The following is a 6,910-nucleotide window of genomic DNA, read 5'->3' on the forward strand; positions in this document are numbered from 1 at the left end:
AGACCCCATGTCTGCAAAACAATTTAAAAATTAGCCAAGTATCGTCATGTATACCTACAGTCCCAGCTACCTCAACTTACGGAGAAAGTTCAGGGCCTGGAGAGAAGGCTGGGAGGCAGGAGCTGGGTCTAAAGAGGCCATTGTAACGATGGAGCTGTGCCTGTGGAGGCTGTTGTGAGGCAGTAGGCTCATCTGCGGAGACTGCCGTGAGGTAGGGTATGGGCCTCAATAGGCCATTGTGAGTCATGAGCTTGGTCTGTAGAGGCTGACTGGAGAGAGTTCTGGGCCTGGCGAGGCTGCCGGGAGGTAGGAGCTGGGCCAAAAGATTTAAGCACATTTACGTTTATTAGGCACTTCATTTCCATTATTACACTGGAATATATAATAAAATAATTATAGAACTCACCATCATGTAGAATCAGTGGGCGTGTTAAGCTTGTTTTCCTGAAACTGGATGGTCCCACCTGAGCATGATGGGAGAAAGTGACAGATCAATAGGTATTAGATTCTCATAAGCACAGCGCAACCTAGATCCCTCACATGCACGGTTCACAACAGGGTGCGTTCTCCTATGAGAATCTAATGCTGCTGCTCATCTGAGAAGGTGGAGCTCAGGCGGGAATGTGAGCAAAGGGGAGTGGCTGTAAATACAGACGAAGCTTCCCTCACTCCCTCACTCGACACCACTCACCTGCTGTGTGGCTCCTTACGGCTCCATGGCTCAGGGGTTGGGGACCCCTGCTCAAGTGCATCCAAAGCGACCCTTCCCACACCAGTCTTCATAGTAGTCAAGGGCAGCAACCACTTAGCTCCCAAGGCATGTGCCTCAGCTGGCATTTCGTCACAATCAACAGTAAGAGGTGGCTTGAGTCATTGTGAGGTCACTTCCTTGAAATCACCCTAACCCTGGGCCTGACCCTAAAACCCTACTAACCCTGGGCCCTGACCCTAAAACCCTAACCCTGGGCCCTGAGCCTAAAACCCTAACCCTGGACCCTGGCCCTGAGCCTAAAACCCTAACCCTGGGCCCTGGCCAAGAGCCTAAAACCCTAAACCTGGGCCGTGGCCCTGACCTTAAAACCCTAACCCTGGGCCCTGGCCCTGACCCTAAAACCCTAACCCTGGGCCCTGACCCTAAAACAAGCCTAACCCTGGGCCCTGACCCTAAAACAACCCTAACCCTGGGCCCTGACCCTAAAACAACCCTAACCCTGGGCCCTTACCCTAAAACAACCCTAACCCTGGGCCCTGACCCTAAAACAACCCTAACCCTGGGCCCTTACCCTAAAACAACCCTAACCCTGGGCCCTGGCCCTGACCCTAAAACAACCCTAACCCTGGGCCCTGACCCTAAAACAAGCCTAACCCTGGGCCCTGACCCTAAAACAACCATAAACCTGGGCCCTGGCCCTGACCCTAAAACAACCCTAACCCTGGGCCCTGACCCTAAAACAAGCCTAACCCTGGGCCCTGACCCTAAAACAACCCTAATCCTGGGCCCTGACCCTAAAACAACCCTAACCCTGGGCCCTGGCCCTGACCCTAAAACAACCCTAACCCTGGGCCCTGACCCTAAAACAAGCCTAACCCTGGGCCCTGACCCTAAAACAACCATAAACCTGGGCCCTGGCCCTGACCCTAAAACAACCCTAACCCTGGGCCCTGACCCTAAAACAACCCTAACCCTGGGCCCTGACCCTAAAACAACCCTAATCCTGGGCCCTGACCCTAAAACAAGCCTAACCCTGGGCCCTGACCCTGACCCTAAAACAACCCTCACCCTGGGCCCTGACCCTAAAACAACCCTAACCCTGGGCCCTGACCCTAAAACAACCCTAACCCTGGGCCCTGACCCTAAAACAACCCTAACCCTGAGCCCTGACCCTAAAACACCCCTAACCCTGGGCCCTGACCCTAAAACAACCCTAACCCTGGGCCCTGACCCTGAAACAACCCTAACCCTGGGCCCTTACCCTAAAACAACCCTAACCCTGGGCCCTGGCCCTGACCCTAAAACAACCCTAACCCTGGGCCCTGACCCTAAAACAAGCCTAACCCTGGGCCCTGACCCTAAAACAACCCTAACCCTGGGCCCTGGCCCTGACCCCAAAACAACCCTCACCCTGGGCCCTGACCCTAAAACAACCCTAACCCTGGGCCCTCACCCTAAAACAAGCCTATCCCTGGGCCCGGACCCTAAAACAAACCTAACCCTGGGTCCTGACCCTCAAACAACCCTAACCCTGGGCCCTGACCCTAAAACAACCCTAACCCTGGGCCCTGACACTAAAACAACCCTAACCCTGGGCCCTGGACCTGACCCTAAAACAACCCTAACCCTGGCCAATGGCCCTGAGCCTAAACCAAACCTAACCCTGGGCCCTGACCCCAAAACCCTAACCCTGGGCCCTAACCCTAAAACCCTAACCCTAGGCCCTGACCCTAAAACCCTAACCCTGGGCCCTGACCCTTAACCCTACTAACCCTTGGCCCTGACCCTAAAACCCTACTAACCCTGGGCCCTGACCCTAAAACCCTACTAACTCTAGGCCCTGACCCTGAAACCCTAACCCTGGGCCCTGACCCTAAAACCCTAACCCTGGGCCCTGACCCTAAAACCCTAACCCTGGGCCCTGACCCTAAAACCCTAACCCTGGGCCCTGACCCTAAAACCCTAACCGTGGGCCCTGACCCTAAAACAAGCCTAACCCTGGGCCCTGACCCTAAAACAACCCTAACCCTGGGCCCTGACCCTAAAACAACCCTAACCCTCGGCCCTGACCCTAAAACAACCCTAACCCTGGGCCCTGACCCTAAAACAACCCTAACCCTGGGCCCTGACCCTAAAACACCCCTAACCCTGGGCCCTTACCCTAAAACAACCCTAACCCTGGGACCTGGCCCTGACCCTAAAACAACCCTAACCCTGTGCCTTGACCCTAAAACAAGCCTAACCCTGGGCCCTGACCCTAAAACAAACCTAACCCTGGTCCCTGACCCTAAAACAAACCTAACCCTGGGCCCTGACCCTAAAACAACCCTAACCCTGGGCCCTGACCCTAAAACAACCCTAACCCTGGGCCCTGACCGTAAAACAACCCTAACCCTGGGACCTGGCCCTGACCCTAAAACAACCCTAACCCTGTGCCTTGACCCTAAAACAAGCCTAACCCTGGGCCCTGACCCTAAAACAAACCTAACCCTGGGCCCTGACCCTAAAACAAACCTAACCCTGGGCCCTGACCCGAAAACAACCCTAACCCTGGGCCCTGGCCCTAAAACAACCCTAACCCTGGGCCCTGGCCCTGACCCTAAAACAACCCTAACCCTGGGCCCTGGCCCTGACCCTAAAACAACCCTAACCCTGGGCCCTGGCCCAAATTGTAATGAGGTCTGTTGGGCAAAATTCCATATAAGCATAGTATAAATTAATGAAGCAAATCGTGATAAATTAGTACGATTGACTTTCTGGAGTTTCTGACAATAAAAGTAAGGAAAATGCAGAACACAAAGACAGAGAGTAAAAAGAGAAATTAGGAAAGCATTCTACATGTTTAATAGGAAGACACTGGCCGTGTTTGTGCAGCGGCAGTATGTCGTGACATGACATACTTTGGAGAGAAGTTAACAGATGAGGAAGTTGATAAAAATCATCAGAGAAGCAAAATACTGGTAGCGACACTCAAGGAAACCACGAAATTTCCATAACTTATGTCAGCAAAGTGGGAATATTGTACAGTGTGTGTTGAAGTTCCTATACAACGTTGTTTATCTGCCGTTTGTTTGTTTGTAAGGAATGTATATACTAAAAGTTCTTCTTGCTGTCAAAAGAATATGTGTGAATAAGTCATTTTAACTTATTCTTCTGTTTTTCTTTTATCTTCCTGCCATCATCCCACAGCCTTACTTTAGAAATTTTTTCTTTAGAAAATTGAACAAGTGCTCCTTGTGGTGGCACATACCTCGAGGATGGGAGGCAGGGGTGGAAGGGTCACTTGAGGCCATTAGTTTGACACCAGCCTGGCCAACAAAGTGAGACCCCATGTCTGCAAAACAACTTAAAAATTAGCCAAGTATCGTCATGTATACCTACAGTCCCAGCTACCTCAACTTACGGAGAAAGTTCAGGGCCTGGAGAGAAGGCTGGGAGGCAGGAGCTGGGTCTAAAGAGGCCATTGTAACGATGGAGCTGTGCCTGTGGAGGCTGTTGTGAGGCAGTAGGCTCATCTGCGGAGACTGCCGTGAGGTAGGGTATGGCCCTCAATAGGCCATTGTGAGTCATGAGCTTGGTCTGTAGAGGCTGACTGGAGAGAGTTCTGGGCCTGGCGAGGCTGCCGGGAGGTAGGAGCTGGGCCAAAAGATTTAAGCACATTTACGTTTATTAGGCACTTCATTTCCATTATTACACTGGAATATATAATAAAATAATTATAGAACTCACCATCATGTAGAATCAGTGGGCGTGTTAAGCTTGTTTTCCTGAAACTGGATGGTCCCACCTGAGCGTGATGGGAGAAAGTGACAGATCAATAGGTATTAGATTCTCATAAGAACAGGGCAACCTAGATCCCTCACATGCACGGTTCACAACAGGGTGCATTCTCCTATGAGAATCTAATGCTGCTGCTCATCTGAGAAGGTGGAGCTCAGGCGGGAATGTGAGCAAAGGGGAGTGGCTGTAAATACAGACGAAGCTTCCCTCACTCCCTCACTCGACACCACTCACCTGCTGTGTGGCTCCTTACGGCTCCATGGCTCAGGGGTTGGGGACCCCTGCTCAAGTGCATCCAAAGCGACCCTTCCCACACCAGTCTTCATAGTAGTCAAGGGCAGCAACCACTTAGCTCCCAAGGCATGTGCCTCAGCTGGCATTTCGTCACAATCAACAGTAAGAGGTGGCTTGAGTCATTGTGAGGTCACTTCCTTGAAATCACCCTAACCCTGGGCCTGACCCTAAAACCCTAACCCTGGGCCCTGACCCTAAAACCCTAACCCTGGGCCCTGAGCCTAAAACCCTAACCCTGGACCCTGGCCCTGAGCCTAAAACCCTAACCCTGGGCCCTGGCCAAGAGCCTAAAACCCTAAACCTGGGCCGTGGCCCTGACCTTAAAACCCTAACCCTGGGCCCTGGCCCTGACCCTAAAACCCTAACCCTGGGCCCTGACCCTAAAACAAGCCTAACCCTGGGCCCTGACCCTAAAACAACCCTAACCCTGGGCCCTGACCCTAAAACAACCCTAACCCTGGGCCCTTACCCTAAAACAACCCTAACCCTGGGCCCTGGCCGTGACCCTAAAACAACCCTAAACCTGGGCCCTGGCCCTGACCCTAAAACAACCCTAACCCTGGGCCCTGGCCCTGACCCTAAAACAACCCTAACCCTGGGTCCTGGCCCTGACCCTAAAACAACCCTAACTTTCGGCCCTGGCCCTAGACCCTAAAACAACCCTAACCCTGGGCCCTGGCCCTGACCCTAAAACAACCCTAAGCCTGAGCCCTGGACTTAAAACAACCCTAACCCTGGGCCCTGCCCCTAAAACAACCCTAACCCTGGACCCTGACCCTAAAACAACCCTAACCCTGGGCCCTGACCCTAAAACAACCCTAACCCTGGGCCCGGACCCTAAAACAAGCCTAACCCTGGGCCCTGACCCTAAAACAAGCCTAACCCTGGGCCCTGACCCAAAAACAATCCTAACCCTGGGCCCTGACCCTAAAACAACCCTAACCCTGGGCCCTGACCCTAAAACAACCCTAACCCTGGGCCCTGGCCCAAATTGTAATGAGGTCTGTTGGGCAAAATTCCATATAAGCATAGTATAAATTAATGAAGCAAATCTTGATAAATTAGTACGATTGACTTTCTGGAGTTTCTGACAATAAAAGTAAGGAAAATGCAGAACACAAAGACAGAGAGTAAAAAGAGAAATTAGGAAAGCATTCTACATGTTTAATAGGAAGACACTGGCCGTGTTTGTGCAGCGGCAGTATGTCGTGACATGACATACTTTGGAGAGAAGTTAACAGATGAGGAAGTTGATAAAAATCATCAGAGAAGCAAAATACTGGTAGCGACACTCAAGGAAACCACGAAATTTCCATAACTTATGTCAGCAAAGTGGGAATATTGTACAGTGTGTGTTGAAGTTCCTATACAACGTTGTTTATCTGCCGTTTGTTTGTTTGTAAGGAATGTATATACTAAAAGTTCTTCTTGCTGTCAAAAGAATATGTGTGAATAAGTCATTTTAACTTATTCTTCTGTTTTTCTTTTATCTTCCTGCCATCATCCCACAGCCTTACTTTAGAAATTTTTTCTTTAGAAAATTGAACAAGTGCTCCTTGTGGTGGCACATACCTCGAGGATGGGAGGCAGGGGTGGAAGGGTCACTTGAGGCCATTAGTTTGACACCAGCCTGGCCAACAAAGTGAGACCCCATGTCTGCAAAACAATTTAAAAATTAGCCAAGTATCGTCATGTATACCTACAGTCCCAGCTACCTCAACTTACGGAGAAAGTTCAGGGCCTGGAGAGAAGGCTGGGAGGCAGGAGCTGGGTCTAAAGAGGCCATTGTAACGATGGAGCTGTGCCTGTGGAGGCTGTTGTGAGGCAGTAGGCTCATCTGCGGAGACTGCCGTGAGGTAGGGTATGGGCCTCAATAGGCCATTGTGAGTCATGAGCTTGGTCTGTAGAGGCTGACTGGAGAGAGTTCTGGGCCTGGCGAGGCTGCCGGGAGGTAGGAGCTGGGCCAAAAGATTTAAGCACATTTACGTTTATTAGGCACTTCATTTCCATTATTACACTGGAATATATCATAAAATAATTATAGAACTCACCATCATGTAGAATCAGTGGGCGTGTTAAGCTTGTTTTCCTGAAACTGGATGGTCCCACCTGAGCATGATGGGA

Source organism: Gorilla gorilla, chromosome 18, assembly GCF_029281585.2.
Source record: "Gorilla gorilla gorilla isolate KB3781 chromosome 18, NHGRI_mGorGor1-v2.1_pri, whole genome shotgun sequence".
In the NCBI taxonomy this organism is placed as follows: Eukaryota; Metazoa; Chordata; class Mammalia; order Primates; family Hominidae; genus Gorilla; species Gorilla gorilla.